This window comes from Chlorocebus sabaeus, chromosome 8 (genome assembly GCF_047675955.1).
Source record: "Chlorocebus sabaeus isolate Y175 chromosome 8, mChlSab1.0.hap1, whole genome shotgun sequence".
NCBI lineage: Eukaryota > Metazoa > Chordata > Mammalia > Primates > Cercopithecidae > Chlorocebus > Chlorocebus sabaeus.
The window spans coordinates 134,145,166-134,168,586 of record NC_132911.1 but is presented as its reverse complement, the minus strand read 5'-3'; the positions used below and the strand labels follow the sequence as shown (position 1 = coordinate 134,168,586).

Sequence of the window (23,421 nt, the reverse complement as noted above, 5' to 3'; positions counted from 1 at the left end):
GCTGAGGAAGGAGAGATTCACTTGAACCCCAGAAGCAGAGGTTGCAGTGGGCTGAGATCACACCACTGCACCCCAGCCTGGGGGTCAAGAACAAGACTTCATCTAAAAAAAAAAAAAGAATTTCTACATTCATTTTACAGATAAAGAACTTGCCCAGCTAGATGTAAGTCAATTTTCCCTTACTGCAGGACCCTTGTATTTTTTTTTTTTTTTTAAAATACACTATGCCATGTCACCTCTTGGGAGAGGTAGAGGTATGACTTATTCCATTTTGCAGCTGGGAATACTGAGGCCTGGTGTAGGGACACATGATGAAGAGTCTAAGGAGCCTGGCCTCAGTGGATGAAAGTTTGTGTTAGAGGATGATAAAAATTAGACTGGACAGGAAGAACCATGAAAAGCTAGTCCGGGAAAACTTGTAGAGTCTGAGAATCTTAAAAAGCTGGCAGACTGACTGGCACAGGGTTGACCTATCGGGGCCTGGGTTTCTAAGAAGTCCACGTGGTGGAAAGTGTGTGGGTGCTAGAAGGGGTGGTTGAATCCTGGCCCTGGCACTGACTTGCTATGTGATCTCACACAAGACACTAACTTTCGTCCGGGCGCAGTGGCTCACGCCTGTAATCCCAGCACTTTTGGAGGCCAAGACGGGCGGATCACTTGAGGTTGGGAGTTCGAGACCAGTCTAACCAACATGGAGAAACCCCGTCTCTACTAAAAATACAAAATTAGCTGGGTGTGGTGGTGTGTGCCTGTAATCCCAGCTACTTGCGAGGCTGAGGCAGGAGAATCTCTTGAACCCAGGAGGCGGAGGTTGCGATGAGCTGAGATGGCGCCGTTATACTCCAGCCTGGAAAAAAAAAAGACACTGACTTTCTCTGTTTCTTCTGTTTTCTTATCCTTGAAAAAGGGGTAATATTTATGTTTCAGATTTTTTTTGTGTAGTTTAGAAAAAATGTATAGTAAAGTGTTTTACATAAAGTAGGCACATAGGGCATTGTAATTACTTAAATTTTTAGGTTGAAAATAGTTTTTAAAGGATGATTAGATAAACAAATGTGTCCTGAATGGGTGGGTGAGGTGAGAGGCTGGAGGCAGAGAGGTCAACCTGAGAGATTTTGATATGATTCAGACATGATACCACCTTCCAGGGTAAACGAAGCTTTACTTTTATTTTCAAAATTTGTCTTTTATAAGATTACCCAAAGTCATGTTTATTTTGTTTTTTTCTTTTTTTAAGTCGAGTGCAGCACAAAATGGCATTTGTTTTGCAGGTATCTTTTTAGGTGATATTAATTATAATTGCAATAACTCAGTGCATTATTAGAATCAGGTTCTGCTGACATAAAATCTAAAAGAACATTGGCTTAGAGAAGTGTCTCTCTTACCTGAAAGTTCAGGTACAAGTAGTACAGATTTTCTACAGCAATCTATGAGAGACCTGGGCTTTTTCTCTCGTTTGTCTGTCATATGAGCCTCTATTCCCAAGGTCACCTCATGGCCCCATTTTAGCTGCTTCTGCTCTAGCCATCACATCTAACAGCAGGAGGAAGGAACGAGACGGAGAAAGGCACGTCCCATCCTTTAAGGATGTTTCCTAGAAGTTGCACCTGCTGCTCCAACTTATATTCTACTGTCCAGAATTTAGTTCTCTGGCTACATTTTGTGGCAGAGAAGGCTGGGAAGTGTAATCTTTATTCTGCATGACTGTGTGCTTACCAAATTGAGAGTTGTTATTATAGAAGAAGAGAGCAGATATTGGAGGACAGATCTTTTCTTGCCACGCTACTTGTTCTTGGAGGATTCTGCTGACAGGATAGGCTCTGCAGCCAGCCTGCTGGAGTTTGCATTCTGGATCCATGGTTTTGTAGTTCTGTGACCTTGGAAAAGCTACTTGACTTCTCTGTGCCTTGGCTTCTTCCTATTCTCTCCTATTTTATGCAGACTTACAAGGGTTGTTTTGAGCACTAGTTGAGTTAAGGTAAAGCACTTGGAACAGTGCCTGGTACATGGTAAGTGCTATATAAGTTTTAGCCATTATGACTACTACTATTGCTACTAGTATCTCTCTAGTACTTCTACTACTACTGCCACTGCTACTTCTGCTATGATTACTGCTACTTCTGTTACCATTATTACTATTAATACTTTTACCATGTCTGCCGCTTCTACTAATGTTACCACTACTGCTTCTACTGTCACTTCTGCTGCTGCTAGTACTGTTGTGACTACTTCTACTTCTCTTCTACTACTATTACTGCTATGCCATTATTATTTTTAAATTGTATTCTCATAGCATGGTAAGTACTGTTTTTCCCAATAGAAGATAAGAGTCAGAGAGGATAGTAACTTGTCAGATACCATCCATGGTCTACCCTTGGGTGGGCAGGGGATAGCGACTTGAAGGGACCATAAGGCAGGTTTCTGCGTTTCTGCTAATGTGCTGTTTCCTGATCTGGGTGATGTTTCATTAGTGTAAAAATTCCTTGCATGACATACTTATGACAGATAATTTTGTGTATGTATCTTATATGTCAATAAAAACATGTCATGTAGCTGGAAAGTGGTGGAGCATGAGTGAAAACTGCACTCGCCTGATTTTCCAAAGCCTGTGCTCTTAGCTGTAACACAAGGCCAGCACCATTATTCCTCTGATTGATTGATTGATTGATTGATTCATTCATTCATCTAACTTATATTGATAACTGCTTATTACTTATGTACCAGGAACCTGGCTAGGATGCCTGGGATACAAAGGTGCATGCTGTAGACATGACCCTGTCCTCATGGGGCTTCTTATCTAGAGGAAAAGGAAAGAGGTAAATACCATTCAGATTAGCAACCACCAGGTTAGGTTCCAGGTTAGGTTCAGTGTGGGATGCCCTGGGGCCACAGGAGGGGCATGGAAGCTAACCCAGCCCCACAGGCTCATCTGCTAAAATAACATAGATGTGTCTCTCAACCAACTCCTTTGATGGGGGAAAAGTTCCCACATCAGTGGGTAAGCTGACCACAGGAGGGCTATATCAAGAAATATAAAGCAGTTCTCCCCATCCCTTGCTTAACTGGCACTAAGAAGGGGTCAGCTTTTCTTGTCACTGTCACAGTTGTGAACCTACCTGATGTTCCATGGGGTAGGCAATTGCCGCCCTTGTGAGTTCAATAGCAGACAAGGGAATCACAGGAATAGAAACTTCACTTACCAAGACGTGTGGACAGGGACCTCTTATTTAAAATAAATATGTGGGCTGGGCATGGTGGCTCATGCCTATAATCCTAGCACTTTGGGAGGTCAAGGCGGGTGGATCACCTGAGGCCAGGAGTTTGAGACCAGCCTGGCCAACACCGCAAAACCCTGCCTCTACTAAGAATACAAAAATTAGCCAGGCATGGTGGTGTGTGCCTTGGGAGGCTGAGGCAGGAGAATCGCTTGAACCTGGGAGACAGAGGTTGCAGTGAGCTAAGATTGTGCCACTGCACTCTAGCCTGGGTGACAAAGCAGGACTCTTTCTCAACAACAACAATGACAACAACAACAACAAAATTCTCATAAATAAGTGAATGAATGAATGAATGAATAAAATCACAGTCCACAGCAATGCAGTTGTCATCCCTGGGAAAACTCAAGTCCAAGGGAATAAAGAACAAGACCTGTTTCCTTTATTCATCCCAAATACCATCAGAGAGACAGGAGCACAGCACATGGAAGTGGAATTGAATTCTAAATTTTGAGCCAGCAGTAGAAATCAGTTGGCCTTATGTTCAGGTTTTTCTCCATATGTAGAAAAGAAGTGACCGAAACTTTAGACCCTCCTCAGCCAAGCCCATGAGAAACCTCTGTGACGCCTCCTCCCTCTTTTGCCTTTCCAAATGTCAAGCAGATGCCCTGTCATTATCATGCCGCCGGCTGTCAGCCCAAATTGAATTTCCCTGAGCCCAGCTGATGTCCCTTTTTGGCTGCAGGGGCAGGGGTCAGGAATGCATGCTGCACATGGACGGGAAACGTGTCCCTGGAGCTGAACGCAGAAGGCTGACCTCTCAACTCTGCATTGCTAACATAGTTGGAAGGGTTAGGAAGCCTTACGAATTCTGGATGTAAAAGAAAAAGAACTGCGTTTTAGAAAAACAGTATTTAAGTTCTGCTGCGAAAGCCCTTTCAAAATAATTGAGTCTATTTAAAATTCAACTGGTTGTTTCACAGCATTGACTGTACCTCAGTTAGATACATAAAGTAAGGTTCTGGCTAAACTGAGAGATGGGAAGTGATGATCCTGGTCTTATCTTCCTCCCTCATTTCCTATTTCCCTCCCCGCCTTTAAAATGTATTAAGCAGCGACTGTGTGCCAGGTCCTACGCTCAGTCCTGGGGAAATACATGAATAAAACTCATGGCAAAGCCCTCTTGAGCCTATCCTTCATTTGTTTTTAGAAAACATACTCATTCTACAAATGTTTCCTGAGCACCTAATTTGCTCAAGTCTCTCAGTAGAGATAAAAAAACATGTTTCCTCCTCTTACTACATGTATACTTTAGTTTTTAATCACTTTTCTGGTGACCTACTATGTGCCAGGGTCTGTGCAAGCTGCCAGGATAACAAGGGAAACAAAAACAGCTTCTGCTTTGATGGAGCTAAAAGACTAGAAAATGTTCCATTAGTTTCCTAGGTCAGCCGTGACAAAGTACCACAAACTCAGTGGCTTAAAACAACGAAAATATGGCTGGGCACGGTGGCTCACACCTGTAAACCCAGCACTTTGGGAGACTGAGGTGGGTGGATTACCTAAGATCAGGAGTTCGAGACCAGCCTGGCTAACATGGTGAAACCCCATCTCTACTAAAAAATACAAGATTAGCTGGGCCTAGTGGCGGTGCCTGTAATCCCAGCTACTCGGGAGGCTGAGCAGGAGAATCGCTTGAACCCGGGAGGTAGAGGTTGCAGTGAGCCGAAATCACATCACTGCCCTCCAGCCTGGGCGACAGAGTGAGACTCTGTCTCAGAAAAAAAAGAAAGAAAGAAAGAAATGAAGAAATATATGAGTTTGGAGGCCAGAAGTTCAAGATCAAGGTGTTGGCAGAGTCGTGCTCCCTCTGAAACCTGTAGGGGAGAATCCTTCCTTGCCTCTTCCTAGCTTCTGGTGTCACCAGCAGTCCTTGTTGTTCCTCTGCTTGCAGCCTCATCACTCCAGTTCCTGCCTGTGTTGTCCTGTGGCATTCTGCCTGGGTGCCTCTCTTCTCTCTTATAAGGACAGCAGTCATACTGGATTGCAGGACTGTCCTTCTCCCGTGTGACCTCATCTTAATCACCACCTTAATTATATTTGCAAAGACCCTGTTTCCAAGTAAATCCACATTCATGGATGAGCAGGGTGGCTAAAATCTCCACTTTTAGCAAGAGGACGTAATTCAACCCATTTCAAACGTATATAATGATAGAAAGCGCCCACAGTACCTGGTGCATGGTGGGCCTTGTTATTGCCTTCCCTTTGTTTCCACTTTATCTCAGCATCTAAAAGGTGAGCACCTTGAGGGCAGGAACTCTGTGTTACTCTGAGTGAGTGCTTCCAGATTTCTTGCCAGGGAAGTGAGATGGATGTTTTTCTTGTGTCACGGCAGGTACGTTTTTGTGTGGTCCCTGGTTGATGGGAAAGGCTCTTTCTTGCTACTGTCATTAGTTTTTGTTTCTTATGCTGATGGTTGATGAGGGAGTCATGGGGGGAAGAATACCTTGACTGGACAGCTGGGCCTGATGGTTAAAATGGTTAAACCAGGTTCCTCTCCTGGTTCTGCTGTTTGCTGGTCATGTGAGCCTGGGTACATTTCCTCCTTTCTGTGCCTCCAGGCATCTCATCTGTACCCCTTAGGAGTGAGTTTGTTTGTTTGTTTGTTTGTTTTGAGATTTAACACCTTCCAGGGAGAAGGGCTTCCCTGGCCCATTCAGCACATTCCCCTCATAAAGACTCGTGCACACTGTTTAGCCCCATTCACCATCAAAACATTTCCTCATGATTTTCCTAAGGACAATTTTTCAGAAATATGGCAAACAGCCCTTGCACAAAGATGTCCCTTGGAGCGTCATTTAAAATGGTAAACTGTTACAAACAAGATAAAATCCTGCTCTACAATGAGCAATGGGTTAATGAATTAGGGGTAGAAGGATGAAAAACAAATTAGGGTAAAATAATGCAGCCATTAAAGAGAAGATAAGTTATGAGAACACTTATAACTGTCATGTTAAAAAAAAAGAAAGGTTTATTTTTGAGGAAGTGACTTAATTTCTCTGTGCCTCGGTGCCCTGGTTTGGATATTTGACTCCTTTAAACCTCATATTGAAATATGATCCCCAATGTTGAAAGTGGGGGGACCTAATGGGAAATGTTTGGGTCATAGAGGCGGATCCCTCATGAATGAGTTCTCACTCTGTTAGTTCCCGTGACAGCTGTTCCTTTAAAAGATCCTAGCCCCTCCCCCGCTTCCTTCTCTCACCATCTGATCTCTGCACATGCTGGCTCCCCTTCCCCTTCTGCCACGAGTGGAAGCAACCTGAGGCCCTCACCAGAAGCAGATGCTGGCACCGTGCTTCTTGTACAACCTGCAGAACCAAGAGCCAAGTAAACCTCTTTTCTTTATCAATTACCCAGCCTCAGTTACTCTGCTAGAGCAGGACAGATGGACTGAAATACTCAGCTTCCTGATAACAGTACTTCCCTCATACATAGGATTGTTTTGAGAATTAAATAGGATAGTACATCTAAAGCACATGAACAGTACTTGGCACATCTTAGGTGCTCACTAAATGCTAATTGTTATTGTTAGTTATTTATCATGTGGTCTAAACCGTATGCAGAATATTCGTAGAAAAAGATTAGAATAAGTAACACAGATGAATACACATACCTTTCCCCTATTAGATGTCTTATTCAAAGGGACTTCCTTCTGTCTGTCAGCAAACATTGCACAGCTTCTCTGTATCAAGCACTCTCATAGTCTGTAAGGCAGTGGGTCTCCCTTTAGGAGTGTGTATGAGAATCCCTTTTGGGGGCTTTTTAAAAAACCCAGATGCTTAGAAATGCTGATGCAATAGATGTGTGGTGTGTCCCAGGTATCTACAGTCTTAAAAAATATTCCACAAATGATTTTGACTCTCAAGGTTGATATATAAGTTAAAGTCTTTTCCCTCAAGAAGTTTGCAAACCAGATGAGAAGATGGGACAAGCAGTGTCATGAGGCAGAATGTAAGTGCTATAGATTAGGCGCTCCCAGGTCTGGCTCTCCCCCTGCACAACTTTGCAAAAATAGAGATGGTCTTTGTTGTACCACTAGATGTGGAATCAGAACCCACAGGGTGAAGCCTTTCCAGGGGGTTCTGGTGATCAGCCTGGTAGGGGACCATGGGTGAGGACTGTGAGTGCTTCCTGTTTGAGAGAACTCAGGGGGTCTCTCTGGCCTGGGATTGTAACAGGAGCTCTCTCTAAAGACGTATAATATGCTATCTAAGAATACATTATTACATTTACCATATTGGACTGAAATGACCTGTTAGATATCTATTGCCCCTGACATACTCTGAGTGCCTTGAAGGCGGGAACCATGCATGCATTGGTCAGCCTTGTGATAGTGCCTCCACGTCTTATCTTGGCATTGACCTCTCCTGATCCCCAGTACCTGCCTAGGTGCAGCAGGATAGATGCCAAACCAAAGTTTTTCCAAAGCCATTTTCTCAAAGCCGTGAGGACTGATATATTTTCTCTGGTTGGTAGTAGTGAATGCTTTTTAAAAAATCTTTATTTTAACATATTTTAATTGTGGTGAAGTATGCATAACATAAAAATTACTATCGTTAACTATTTTTAAGAACAATTCAGTGGCATTAAGTATGTTCACATTGTTGTGCAACCATTGCCACCAAATCCATCTCCAGAATTCTTTTCATCTTGCGAAACTGAAATTCTGTACCCATCAAATTCCAACTCCTTCTCTCCCCTTCCCACTCCCATCCCTGGAAATAACCATTCTACTTTCTGTCCGTATGAATTTGACTACTCTAGGTATCTTATATAAGTGGAATCATACAGTATTTGTCTTTTTGTTACTGCCTTACTTAGTATAATGTCCTCAAGGTTCATCCCTATTACAGCATGTATGAGAATTCCCTTCATTTTTGACGCTAAATAACATCCCATTGTATGTACATATCATATTTTGTGTATCCATTCATCCGTGGATGAATACGTGGGTGCTTTTACCTTTTGGTTGTTGTGAATTACGCTGCTATGAATATGGATATACAAATAGTTCCAGATCCTGCTTTCAGTTTGGGGCAGCGGGAGGATATATACCCAGAAGTGGAATTCCTGGATCATGTGGTAATTCCATGTTTACTTTCTTGAGGAACTGCCAGGCTGTTTTCCGTTGTACATTCTGCACCAGTTTACATTCCCACCAGTAGTGCACAAGAGTTCCCATTTCTCCATATCGTCACCAACACTTGTTATTTTCTGTTTTTGTGATAGTAGCCATCCTAGTAGGTATGAATGCTTTTAACTGGTGAATGCCTTTAGTGAGGACATTCTGTTTTCAGCTTTGTATTTCACTTAGGTTGTGTGGCCCAATTAAACAGTCTCCAAGCATTTATTTAAGCCCTAAGCACTGAGAATACAGACTTAAATAATACATGCATGTACCTGCCTTCAAGGCACTCAGAGTATGTCAGAGGAAATAGATATCTAACAGGTCATTTCAGTCCAGTATGGTAGGTGTAATCATATATTCCTAATAGCATATTATGCCTTAAATACAGTTGAAGATTCCAGGAAATCTTGACTGAGTTTGGTGCCTTAGTATAAAACACATTAGTACATCATTCAGGCAGTCTGAGATTCCTAGAATATGTAGGCTGGAAGGGACTTGTAGACTTTCCAATAGAGCTTTCTATGAACTGGAAATGTTCTGTATCTGCCACATGTGGCTTTTGAGCACTTAGAATGTGCCTAGTGCAACTGAGAAACTGGGGTTACAAAGTTCATGTCATTTTAGTGAATTTATGTTTAAATTGAAGTTAGCTATAGGTAGTGGCTACTGTGTAAGACAGAGAGGTAAAGCGAGGTAATACTGAGAATTCTCATGCTTGGATATGCATGTGGGTCAGCTGGGGAGCTGTTAAAAAGCAGATTCTCAGGCCCTCCCTTTAGTGTTGCTAATTCCTTAAGTTGTAGTAGGGTCAAGGAACCTGTATTTTAACAACCACCGCAGGTGATTCTGATGCAGGTGTAGTTTGAGAAATGCCAAATCTTGTGGTTTTCAAGCTTTTGTATCCTCAGAATATTTTCTTCAAATGAAAGCTTAAAGCCTGGGCAAAATAATGGGACCCTGTCTCTACAAACAAACAAACAAACAAACAAAAACCTTAAAAATATTAGCTGGGCATAGTAGCATACACCTATAGTCCCAGTTAGTTGGGAGGCTGAGGTGGAAGGATTGAGCCTGGAAAGTTGAGGCTGCAGTGAGTTGTGATTATGGCACTGCACTCCAGCCTAGGAAACAGAAGGAGACCCCATCTCAGGAAAAAAAAAAAAAAAAAAAGAAAGACAAGAAAAAAAAAGAAAGCTAAAGAGAGAGCTCAGTGAATAGAACAGAGAATAGAGTTGTTCCAGCTTAGGTAGGTCTGGCTGGTACCAGAACTTTATACAGGTTAGGGGACCACACTCTACCCTGTCTGGGGAAGGTACTGGGGTTTCTTGTAGTATAATTTGTACAACTCTAACCTAGCACAACCACATCACTTTATTCATCTTAAATCCTGTGAGATGTAAAATAAGATTTGGTTTTGTAATACCTATAAACATGCCAGAACCAATTACAAACCAATAGGCACCTCTGGAAATGCAAGTTGAAGCAGAAACACAATTAGTGCATTAGTCAGCCATTTTTTCCCTTGTCCTGGACTTTAACCAGCCATCTTGGCATCACAATGCGGAACTGCAGAGTAGTGATTAAAAACACAGGCTGTCTGACCTGGACAGGAAGGCAGTCTCCACCCTAGAGCTTACTGGGTAGTCCTAGGCAAGTTCCTCATCTGCAAAATGGATATAACAGTAGCTTCTACCTGAGACAATACATGTAGAATCTAGCACTTGGCACTAAGTATTCATTATTGTAACAACAAAAACAACAACAGCAACAACAATAATACCAATAGCTAATGCTCACAGAGCATTTAACTTGAGCCAGGTCCTTTCTTCTAAGCACTTGCTGTTTATTAACTCATTCAGTCCTTACCACAATCCTGTGAGTAGATAGTATTGTTATTTCCATTGTAAAGACAAGCTAAAGCTCATAGAGGTTTGGAAAATTATTTAAGGCCACATTGGTCAGTGGCAGAAGTGGAACTTGGTTGCAGGGAATCTGGCCCTGGAGCCTGCAGTTTTCACTTTTACTTCCTGTGCTATTATATTATCCCCAGGCTCTAAGGAAAGCCTGTTAAGATGATCCTTTCATCCCCTCCCCCAAGCCCTAGCTCTAAATCTCAAAGCTTTGGAGTTAATCTGTAAGTCAACTCAGCTTCCGCGAAGCATCTGACCCAGTTGATCACTCCCTCCCTCTAAAAACACGGTTTTCTTTTGGCTTCCATGGCACCAAGCCGGCTTGGATTTCTTCTTGTGACTCTACCCTCTCAGTCTCTCAGTTGGGCACCCCTTGCTCCAACTTACCTTGAAATATTTTTGAAGATGTCTCTATGCAAATTATACAGACATGCAAATTATATTATATGCTTGCAAATTATATCTCCAGCTGAATCTGTCCTCTGAGTTCCAGACTTGATGATCTGAAATGCCTAATTAATATCCCCATTTGGAAGTCGAACAGGGCTCTCAAACTTACTATGTCCAACATGGACTGTTCTCCTTACTCCTTTTGCAGGAGATCATGCTGCACTCCTGCTTACAGCCACCACTGATTTCTAGTCCCCTGGAGTCTCATTCTGTCACCCAGGCTGGAGTGCAGTGGTGCAATCTTGGCTCACTGCCCATTTTACTTAGAATGAAATTCAGATTTCTTATCATGGCCTACAAAGATTAGCATGATCTAGCCCCTGCCTATCTCTGTATCCTCCTGTGCTCCCACCCAATTTCCCCAAGAGGCTTTAGCACATTGGCCTCCTTTCTGTTCCTCACACTCAGCAAGTGCTATCCTGTCTCAGGACCCTGCTTCATGCTCTTCTTCTGCCTCCAGAGCCTTGTCCCTGTACCTCCTGTCCCCCACTCCATGGTCATGATATCCTGGAGTCTCAGCTTAAATGCTGTATCCTCAGACAGATCTTCCGAGCCACTCTAGCCTTTATTCTCTTTGGTTGCTCCCTGTATGTTTTCTTCCTAGCAGTTGTAACAATCTGGAATTGTTTGTTCTCTTGTGTATGTCTGCCACCCCCACCAGGCTATAAGCTCCCAGAGGACAAGGTCAGTGATGGCTGCTCATCTACTAAAGTTACTCCATGCCAGGCACAGAGTCTGGTACACAGGTGTTCAATAAATATGTATTGTTGTTGAAATAAAATCAGTGGCTGCTGCTAAGTCAACCGTGAGTATAAAATACCAATTCTTGGCCTGTTATTTGTAGAATCCTTTCATGGACTAGACAATTTTCATATTAAAAAAAAATTTTTTTTCTGAGATGGCGTCTCACTCTGTCACCCAGGCTGGAATGCAGTGGTACACTAGACAATTTTGATATATGTACACAAGTAGTTAAAAAATTGGTTGGGACCTGGGCTTTTTTTTTTTTTTTCCTCTGAGATGGAGTCTCACTCTGTCACCCAGGCCGGAGTGCAGTGGTGCAATCTTGGCTCACTGCAACCTCTACCTCCTGGGTTCAAGTGATTCTCCTGCCTCGGCCTCCAAAGTAGGTGGGATTACAGGCACGCGCCACCATGCTCAGCTAATTTTTGTATTTTGAGTAGGGACAAGGTCTTGCCATATTAGCCAGCCTGGCCTCAAACTCCTGACCTCAAGTGATCTGCCCACCTCAGCCTCCCAAAGTGCTGGGATTACAGGCGTGAGCCACCGCATTTGCCGAACCTGGGCTTTTTAATGGGCCTTGGTCTCCATTTTCACATTTCTTCTTCCTGGGTCATCCAGAGTGTTCGGATTTACTGAGATTCTCTTAGGAAAAACAGCAGCCTTGGATACCCAATTCATATGAAAGTAGGTTTGATTTCGGTTTAAAATGGAAACTGTGAACTAATGCATTTTACAGATTTGAGTAGAGAACAATTTTCTCTGTTTTAAGAAAATAAAGAACAAAATGTGGAATAACTTTGTGTGCTACTGTAGTGCCACAAGCTCCTGAAAGGGGTTCTCTGCAAATATTTGGGGTTTGGTGCTTATAAACAACTACAAAGGTTTTCTTGAGAGTTGATAACCACGGCAACAAGGATGTCACTTCCACCGTGCAAACATGCTTGCCAAGCTGAAGTGTGGAGTGACAGTTTTTGGCTGAGCCATGAACCTAAAAGTGGAGGTTTACAAAGTTACTGCAGACAGGTCATTAGCATGACTGGCTGCAGTGAGCTCCCTAAGTCTTCATCGCTCCTGCTGTTTCATCAGCAGCGAGATAATGGACTGTTAGACTCCCGAGCCACAGACCACGGCAGAGGTGAGTCCGCTTCTAGCTGTTTCTGCAGGGTGAGGTACAGTCGTCAGAAGTTCCCAAACAGTGTGAGTTTGGTAAGAGGAGACTGGAAATGGAGTTTTCACCAACAAAGCGACGTGTAGCGATTGTGTATCTACAGGGTGGAGAGCGCAGCGCTCAGCCCTGTGTTGACAGCCCTGTGGGCCGAGGCCACGGTCTGAATTTGCTGTGCCCAGCTCTGTTTTCATCAAGACAGGGTGTGGGAGTGGGGGCAGGCAGAGCTCCAAGCTATGGACTTGGCAATGGAACGTGTTACCTACGTGGTCAGCACAGTTTTAGTTTTGGGTGATAGAAACTCAATTCAGATTGCCTTAAGCAAGAAGGGAATGTACCGGCTGAGGTAAGAGAGGAAGGAGTCCAGGGGTAAAACCTGGCCCCAGAAATGACTGGATTCCTAGGTTTGGTCTCTCCCTTTTCTCTGCATCACCACTGAATCTCTCACCCCCTTCCTCTCTAGTGCTTTCTCCTCCACTGGCTGTATTCTGAGATTCTCCAAGTGTGGTTTCCAGAAGCATCACTACTACAGCCACCAGTTTAAAGATCTTACCAGCTAGAGAGCGTTTCTTCCCAGAAGACTTTGCAAAATCTTTGGATTGATTACTGTTGGTCTAACTTGGGTCACATGGTGAGCCCTGTACCAATCACTGTGGACAAGGCCATGGACTATTCTGACTGGACAGGCCCATGTCACCTGCCCATTCCCGGACTTCAGGGAGAGGTTGAAAGTGAGACCCATAGGAACCAAAGAATGTGGGGGGGCCTCCCCAGTGGGAATTTGAAATGCATTCACCAGAAAGGGTACTGGGTGCTCGGGAAGTAAAACCATAAATGCCCACTCCTTTAACCAAGTAACTGGATGTAGGGAGAGCTAGTAGCTCAAGTTCAAATCAGCTTCCTTAGAGGGGTGTTGAAGAGCCTCTGTTCAGAGAGTGATGTCAGCAACATGGCAGAAGAGAAGCTCCTGACTCTCCCTCCACCTGTGGACACACCAAAAACATCCGTTCACCAATCAGTTCCCTCTGAGAGAGTCAGAGACCAGTTGAGACTCCTACCCACCTGGTAACTGAGAAAACATCCCCTTGTAACGGGTCGGAAAAGCTGAGGCTCCCTTGGGCACGCCCCCACCTCAGACGCTGAGCCACAAATTTGGGAAAGGAATCTCTAGCACCCAGCATCTCCCCATGGAGAGGAGGCTTTGGGACTCACAAGGACCGCCCTAACTCTAAGGTGCCCCACGGTTGGCTCTTAATTCACCAACTCTGGGGCGGAAGGAACTAGACACACGGAAGTCCCTGTTCTGCTTTGGCTCTATTTTATTTATTTATTTATTTATTTATTTATTTATTTTAGTAGCACGGAGTTTCACCATGTTGGCCAGGCTGGTCTGGAACTCCTGACCTCAAGTGATCTGCCCGCCTCGGCCTCCCAAAGTGCTGGGATTACAGGTGTGAGCCACCGCACCCAGCCTGCCTTGGCTCTTTCATGAACCTCAGGCGACCACCATGCTGCCTCTGGGATTGCTCCAGGCCATGTCTGTGTAGTAGGAGGCGGCCATGTTTCCCATCTCCCTCCTGTAGCTCCTTGTTCAAGCTCATCCTGTTAGATCAAAGACAGTATTTGAACCTCAAGCCCCGGCGACCATAGAGCCATGGTGTGTGTATGTACATGGGACACTGTCTCACTTTTATTTATGTTCAGTCTCTGCCTTTCTCACTAGATTATAACCTCCAGGAGGGCGGGGGTCATCTCAGGTTTGCTCACCACAGTGCACAGCTTTGAGGACATAATGGACAGTCAGTAAATGTTTGTTGAATGAACAAATGACTGGGCAATGGGGAGTCATTGAGGGATATGAAGTGTGACAGGGTGACTTGCCCAATGTTCCCCAGGTAATAAAAGACATTATCAGTGGATCACTTGAGGTCAGGAGTTCAAGATCAACCTGGGCAACATGGTGAAACCCCATCTCTACTAAAAATACAAAACATTAGTCGGGTGTGGTAGCAGGCGCCCTATGTAATCCCAGCTACTCGGGAGGCCGAGGCACAAGAATCACTTGAACTGGGGAGGCAGAGGTTGCAGTAAGCCGAGATAGTGCCATTGCACTCCGGCCTGGGAGACAAAGTGAGACTCCATCTGAAAAAAAAGACACTATCCTCCCTGAAGCCCACGTCTTCTGACTTCCAATGTCCTGCCCAGCAGCGGGGTTCTCTGAGTAAGAAGAGGGGGAGGGTGGCACATATTAACACAGAATGGATGCTTATATGCAGACCAGACTGTAAATTACATAGCAGTGACAGCTTTGATGTTGCATCTGAAAAGGTGTAATAACCCCTTCTAGCAGGTCTCTCTCATGGTGGAGGGGAAAGTGGTTTGTGCTTTATTTTAATCAGAGAGGCCCTTCTCTGCTGGTAACTTGAGGTCATTCCATCTCATCTCAGAAGGTCTTGTTTTCCTTGGGTTGCCATAATCTCCTTTGGTTATAAAGAGGACCTGGAGCCATGCAAGGGTGGGATGTTGACTTGTCACCTCAGTAGCACATTTAATCCTATAGGACTCTGGCTTCCCCCATGCAGGCATTAGAATAAGAGTTCAGGTGACCTGTGACCTGTGTCACCAAGGGCAGTCTTCACCACGAACCGTAGGAAGGGCAAGTGACCAGCTCTGGAAAGGAGCCAGGAGACCTGGGTCCCTCTTACAGCACCGAGACTGCTGGGTAGGGAGACATGGGCAAGCCCTTTCACCTCTGTGGGAGAAATGGGCTGCTGCTCTTCTGTATCAGTTAGGCATCTTTTAGTGTCAAGTGGTAGAAAAGAAAGAAAACTCCAAGGCTAGTGCTGGCTTCAGGGCTCTCCTGGATCCAGGGATGCCACTGGTGTGGTGAGGCCTCCGTCTTCTGTTGTGATACTACATACATAAACATTAAGATAAACAAACATAAACATAATAAACATTATTATCCCCTATCTAACATCTCCCTGCTGTGTGACCTTGGACAAGCTACTAACCCCTGTGACCCTCATTTCCTCAGCTGGGAATAATATCAGATCCCACGCGCCACTGCAGTGAAGATCAAACAAGGCAGTTCACAAGCGAGCTTAGCATTCTGTACCTGGTGCATGGTGTGTAGTAGGTCCTCTGCACCATGCCTGGTTCATAGTAGATCCTTTGAGCTCTGCTGTCCTCTCGGATGGCCTCATTTTCAGGCAGGCTTTCTCTCCTTGATGGTCCCTACTGGTTCTGTGCTTACACACTCCTGGCTTCTAGTCCACTGTAAAGAGTTTCTTTTCCACAAAAAGTCTGGGACGTGGACATGCACCCCACGCTCACTGGCTGCAGGCAAGTGCTACCAGGCAGGAAGCACTCCTCCCAGGGGCTGGAGCCTGGGGAGCCCTTCGAGGGAGGAGTCTGAGAAGTGAGCAGTCTGCCTGCCTTGCAGGGAGGTTGGGCAAAAAGGGAATGGGGACCAGATTGAAGGTAAGATGTCATTTCCAGGCAGAAGATCAAAGAGAGCCTGGCAAGCCCTTGTTTTGAGAGAGGGGAAACCAGGAGAGAGGGAAGACCGTGAGCGTGTATAGCAACATATAACATGTTCTTCTGTGCCTCTGTGCCTTTGCACATGCTGTTCTGTCTTTTGGGACTTCCTTATCCACCCTGCACATGCACATTCCTCAGTGAAGCTTTCTCTGGCTAAAGTGAAAGCTTACCCCTCCCCTCCAACCCCATTTCCCTATCATTAATGCTTTTCTTTTCTTTTTTTTCTGGAGACAGGCTTGCTCTGTCACCCAGGTTGAAGTGCAGTGGCGCAATCTCGGCTCACTGCAACCTCCACCTCCCAGGTTCAAGCAATTCTCCTGCCTCAGTCTCCTGAGTAGCTAGGATTACAGGTGTGCCGCCATGCCCAGCTAATTTTTGTATTTTTAATAGAAACAAGGTTTCACCATGTTGGCCAGGCTGGTCTCAAATTCCTGGCCTCAAGTCATCTGCCCACCTCAGTTTCCCAAAGTGCTGGGATTGCTTTTCCATTTTCGAACAAGCGTCTATTGGGTGATAGCACTGTGTGCTGGGGATACAAATGAGAATACATGACAGTGCCTGTGTCAGAATTAGTTGGTCCTTCCTCTCTGCTGTGCTTCTCCTTTATCAGAGCAGTTACTTATTACTTATTCAACACATCTTTATTATGCACCTTGTATTTTTCCGAGCATTGGTCTGGAAGCTGGAGATTCAGTGGACAGTGAGAGAGACAATAAAATCAATAAATAATATTAATGAACAAGGTAATTTTTGATGGTGTGTACCTTAAGAAAATAAACACAGGTAAAGGGAGAAGAAGAGATGGGGATTAAGGGTGGGAGGAGAGTGGTCAGGAAGGAGGGACCCTGTGGAATAAGACCTGGAGAGTGACAAGGAACAAGCATGCAGAGGCCTGGGTGCAGGGCCTGGGTCCCCTTGCTGCACCCTGGTTCCCTGCACCCTGTACACCCTTGGCTGCTGCTCCTGGGGGTTTCTTTGGCATGCTCAGGCTGCATGCAGGACAGGTTAGAAGTGCTGGAAGTTCACTTCCCGGGAGCAGCCTTCAGCCAGGGAAGGAGCAGAGTTGGAGAATATACACTCCTTCATCCTGCTTCTCAGCTGCACAGCTCTGAGGAGTGTTCTCTAGCATCTCCCGAAGGTCACCTTCAGTGTTAACCTGCTCTGCAGTACACCCAGTGTTGGCTTCCTTTCTGCTCCTATTTCCCCATTCATCTAGTTGGGATCACTTCCCAAAAAAATTCCTTGTACTCTGTTCCTCCTCCCAGGCTGGGCTTCTTGGGGAACCCAACCTGAGACCTGGGGTGACCAACAGGTAGGTGTTCAATAGGAGGAGAGGGCCTGTCTCTCCAGCACATGACTGGTGCAGACTGGCTGCCCACTGTCTCGGGTGGGGAGTGGGGCGAGGTGGCAGGGGTACCCTGGCCAGTCTCCTGTAGCCTCTAGACCTTTGAGCCTGAGGACAAGGAGCAGGGACATGAGCGTGCCAGACTCAGGGCATGGTGTCTGGCTGGTCCCTAGTGCCTCTAGCTGCCACACCCAGAGGGACAGTTGAATCAGCCGCTGAGTTGGTGAGGGCAGAGCCACTCTGATGAGCGCTGGCCTCTTGTGTCACTATGGCAGTAGGGCCCGGAGAGTGTCTCAGCAGGAATGGGGCAGGCAGCGTCCAGCGTCTGTGGTGAAGTAGAGTGTTTTCAGGTGCAGTGTCTTCTTTCTGACACCACTTCTGACTCCAAATGTTTGGGGTTTTCTCTATACCAAGCAATTCTCCAATTTTCCTACCTGAACTACATGTTCAACAAGTGAATTTAATTCTGACCCTAACTGTCTGGAATTAGGGCAACCTCCACAGTTCTATGGGCTCAGTCCCACAGAACAGCTCCCACTTCAGATGCCAGTCACAATTCCCAGAGGCTGCGTGTGTCTGACCAACCAGCTATAAATTGAGAGGTTTCCACAGTTTCCTTCTCAAGTTTGATGATTGGCTAGAACACCTCACAGAACTCAGGAAAATACATTTACGGCCATACCACCCTGAACACACTTGATCTCATCAGAACTTAGGAAAATCCTTACTATTACTGGTGTATTATAAAGGACACAACTCAGGGACAGCCTAATGGAAACGATGCTCGGGCCGGGTGTGGGGGAGGGGGCGATGGTACAGACTTCATGCCCTTTCGGGATGTGCCACCTTGTGCCACCTTCCCAGAACATGGCTGTGCTCACCCACTAGCAGCTCCTTGATCTCTGTGGTTTAGGGGTTTTTATGGAGGTTTCATTACATAGGCATGATTGATTAGATCATTGACCATTGGTGATTGAGCTCTATCTTTAGTCCTTCTCCTTCCCCCAGAGGTCTTTCTGGCCGTCTCATTAGCATACAAAAGACACTCTTATCACTCAGGAGATTGCAAGAGTTCTGTGCCAGAAGTCAAGGACAAAGACCAAATCTATTTTTTATGATACCACAGTGATCTCATAGTATTAATGATATCAGATGAGAAAACGTGTGAAAAGACCTGTGACTGTGAGTTGCCCAGATCATGGTATGTTATATGTGTGCATGTATATTGGAAGGAAGCAGAGAGGTGACAGATCTTGCTGCCTAGAACTGCTAATATGCATTTGACAGACATCTGCAGGGCACCTACTGTGTGCTCATGCGGTGCCCAGGGCAGGCCCAACATTGCAGCCAGACCAAACCTTCTCAGCATCAAAACTGTTCGTGTCCACTGCCAGCTTAGAAACTCTCCCTCACTTTTAAAGCAACAACCAAATTCCTTGACATGACATCCAGGGTCTTCCTCAGTCGTCCCTGCCTGCCCCTCTGGCCTCAGCTCCAATCCCTCCCTGCTGTGTTCTTTGTTTTCATTGCACTGAGCTATTTACACCACTCCACATCTATGTGCATGTCAAGCTTCCGTGCACTTGCACCTGCTGTACAGGTGCCTGGACCATCCTTTGCCAGCTATCCTGCTAGTTAACCTCCTTTAGGAGGCGGCTTAGTGTCACCTCCTCTGTGCAGTCCTTCCTGATTTCCTCTTTACCATTGCCTTGTCCCTTCTTCTGTGTCCCAGTATCTATTTCCTTTAGTGCTTCTGTCATTCAACAGGTACATATCGATCACTTGCTCTATTAAAGGAATTGCACCATTAACTGTACAGGAATCCCTGCTAATATTTGTCAGCATCATTGATGCACTCTCATTTAATCCTCATGGCCACCCTATTAAGTAGGCACTACTATTAACCCCATATTTCAGAAGTGCAAACTGAGGATTAAAGAGGTTAACAGAGATAGTCAATAGTAGAGCAAGGATGTACAACCCAAGCAGTCAGATTCCAGAGCTCTTGCACCTCACCGGGAAACGACATTATCTTTTACTGTTCTGCATTATATTATAACTTTCCATTTACATGGCTGTCTCCCTGTATCAGTCAGGGTCCCAGGAGGAAACGGACAGCACACTGAAAATAGGGTAACCCAAGGAGAGTTTAATAAGAGAGAAATGTGGGCAGGGAGACCACAGATGATAGTGGGGCACCCAGCTCCTCAAAGGTCTGAAGGGGTGAGAGAGAGGAGGCCTCTGGGAAGCAGGAGCCAGAAAGACTGTATGGAGAGCACCCTGAGACAGAGCCGGGAGGGCTGGAGCCTGGAGAGCAGGGGAGCGCTCCCCTCCTCTGATGTTCTTCTGCCAGCTGCATTTTACCATGTGCCTTTGCCTGAATCCAGGTGGAAGCCGGAGGATGGAGGAGCGTTAAGATGTGCCTGGAGCAGGTCAGCAGGAGAGAGAGGGTACAGAGTGGGCCTGGCAGGCCACCTGCATACTCTGATTGACCATAGGCTTCTTGAGAGCTGGGGCCCTGTATTGCTCCTGTTTACACCCCAGTACTCGGCACAGAGGCCAGCAGGCAGGAGGCGCTTGGTCAGTGCGCGCCAGATGAATGAACAATGAGGGACTGATCTTTAGTACAAATACCCGTTCTGCAAAGTCTGCTTGTCGATCACACATGGTCTCAGGAATTCTTTTTTTTATTATTTAATTTTTGGGGAACAGGTGGTATTTGGTTACATGAATAAGGTATTTAGTGGTGATTTGTGAGATTTTGGTGCATCCATCACCTTGTGTGAGCAGTATACACTGAACCCAATTTGTAGTCTTTTGTCCCTCACCCCCTTCCTACCCTTTCCCCCTGAGTCCCCAAAGTTCACTGTATCCTTCCTATGCCTTTGCAGCCTCATAGCTTAGCTCCCACTTATGAGTGAGAACATACAATGTTTGGTTTTCCATTCCTGGGCTCAGGAATTCTAAGTGATGTGTGTGGTTTGTCTGTCCATGCTATTTGTGAGGTTTGTCATGGGGAAGATGATGGCAAAATCCATCTAACTCTGAGACGATCTGATTCTTTTCTGTGACTCTCAGAAAACTTTTCACACCTCTTGCCCCATTTCAACTTGGATGTGAAACTGGAGAGCAAGACTTTTTTTTTTTTTGAGATGGAGTTTTGCTCTTGTTGCCCAGGCTGGAGTGCAATGGCGCGATCTCGTCTCACTGCAACCTCTGCCTCCCAGGTTCAAACGATTTTTCTGCCTCAACTTCCCGAGTATGTGGGATTACAAGCGCCTGCCACCACACCCAGCTAATTTTTTTTTTCCTTTTTTTCTTTTTTGGAGACAGTCTTGCTCTGTTGCCAGGCTGGAGTGCTGTGGCGCGATATTGGCTCACTGCAACCTCTGACTCCCTGGTTCAAGCAATTCTCCTGCCTCAGCCTCCCGAGTAGCTGGGATTATAGCCACGCACCACCACGCCCAGATAATTTTTGTGTTTTTAGTAGAGATGGGGTTTCACCATGTTGACCAGGCTGGTCGGGAACTCCTGACCTCGTGATCCACCCACCTCGGCTTCCCAAAGTGTTGGGATTACAAGTGTGACCCACCGCACCTAGCCTTTTTTTTTTTATTTTTATTTTTTAAGGAAGCAAGTATAAATGCCATGCTGTTCTTGCACCAGCTGCATACAGTCACAAGTACTGAGATAACTGGGCCTCGTCCTGTAGCCTTTACCTGAATTCCTGAGTTAAAGGAAAGAAAAGCAGCCCGGATGCGGATTCCACTAGACCCTGGCTGTGCGGACCCAGCAGGATGCTCTGGCATTCAGGGTGGAGCACCCAGCCCAGCCTTGTGACCACATCTCCACACCTTGTGGTTAGGAGGCCCTATCTGTGCTTCCAAATGGAAATCATCAGAATAGCTCCCAACCAGAGAGAGAGGGAGAGAAACCACCTGAATTACTGTAGTATGCGCATCTGGGAGCCCACATTTCCTGGAAACTCTTAATTCCAAATTGATATGTCTTTTTTTGTTGTTGTTAATTTGTGTGTGGTGTGCCAATTTGTGTTTATGTCTCTGAAGAGGCAGGGGTAGAGGTAAATTACCTCCCCGCCTTCCCCTCTGCCCCTCAGGACATCAGATCACATGGAAATATATGTTTTCCTGTTTGTTATTCATTTCTCGGGCACATCAGCAAAGGTATGGCTGTAGACAACTGATGTAGAAAACAGTCCTGGCTTTGAAATCATGCTTTTTAGTATTTAACCTCTCTGTACCTCAATTTCCTTGTGTATGAAGTGGGGAAAATCTTACGTCACTCACAGGATAGTGTAAGAATTAAAGGAGATTTTAAAAAGCAAAGGAGTAGAAGTTGAGTGAAGGCAGGTGGGCAATCATGGGAACTCCCTTCTTTGCCCTCCGTTTCTGGCTGGTAGGACTTCACTTGCCTAAACTTTCTATTACACATTTTAAAGCACTTTCCAGTGAAACCAGAGGGAGGAGACCTCTTTTTTTTTTTTTCTTGAGAGTCCAACTCAGACTGGAGTGCAGTGGCACAATCAGCTCGCTGTAACCTCGAACTCCTGGGCTCAAGCAGTCCTTCAGCCTCAGCCTTTCCAGTTGCTGGGATTACAGGCATGAGCCACTGTGCCCAGCTCATTTTGCTTGCATTACTTTTTTTTTCCTGTGCTGCTCGCCTACCCCTAACCATAGCCAGACCCCTTGGGCCTCTCTTCCCAGCAGTTCTCCAGGGTCTCACTCTCCATGGCCCATTCCTGCAGTGGCCAATAGAATATTAACCAGGAAGGGCGCATTATCCTTCTAAAGTCTAGAGGATCCAAGGGTTTAGAGCCCTGCGACTAAACACAAGACAATAACCACAAACCATCCCTGACATTGGCCTAGGTTCTTTGCGCCTACCGACCCCCAACTGCCCACCAGGAAGGCAGCTGTCTAAGTAGCCCCAGGCCGAGAGTGGCAATATGGAGTAATTAGGAAATGGGAGCCATAAATGTGCAAGTGGGCGAGGTGAGGCAGCCAATGATGAGTTCAGTTAGGCTAAGATCCCAAAGCTGACTTTGCTAAGGGGCAGATCCCTGAAGGGGGCCCTCAAATGATTCTTTTTGCAGAATCCTCTTCCACATGTTACCTTGGAGGTAGTCTTGGATATCTTGTGGTTGGGGGCTCTGTGAACAGCAACACCACTATCCTTAAGGGAAAAATCATTCCAGCTCTGTTATCCTCTTTGTGTGAAAAGAAGCTGGATTCACTGGGCTCCTGACCTTTTCCAGGGCTAGGAGGTTGGGCACCTCCTGTGGAAGCTGCACACCATGGTACAGGTCGGGATTCAGACTCGCTCGCTCAGTGCAACTTTTAACATCTGTGTTGCTTCCCCATCGGGAAGCAAGTGATGATGATGCCAGTTCGCTGAGCTGGGCAAAATCTGCATTTTATTAAAGTCGACAAGTATATAAGCTTGTTAAAAAGCAATTATACGAAATAATATAGCCACCTAGACCAAAGCTTGACCCTAACTAAATGCCTTTTTGCATTCTGAAGAGGAGGCTGTATTACCTGGGAATCTCATTCCAAAACTTTGCAGTTTTAGAAACAGGTCAATATTTATGCAGTTGGTAATAGGAGGATCTGGTTTTTAAACACTGGAATACAAAACTTCTGCCCAGATCAAATCCATTCCAGATCCATGGCAAATCATGTCTCTTTCGTTTGGCAGCGTTCAACTATGGTGTGGTTGAAAGAGAAGCTAACTCGGAGTCAGAACTGGTTTCAAAGCCTTAGTAGCTATGTGGTGGTGGGCAGGCTTCTTAAGTTCCATAAAATTATTCTGTTTTAACAGGGTTGTGTCGAGGATGA

At 45.5% G+C, this 23,421-nt stretch overlaps 1 protein-coding gene across 3 annotated transcripts in view; it reads left to right on the top strand.

The window, feature by feature from the left end:
• The window catches only part of ASAP1 (ArfGAP with SH3 domain, ankyrin repeat and PH domain 1), a 395,104-nt gene that overhangs the window by 43,420 nt on the left and 328,263 nt on the right, over nucleotides 1-23,421 (top strand). The gene's annotated exons all lie outside the window — the stretch shown is intronic.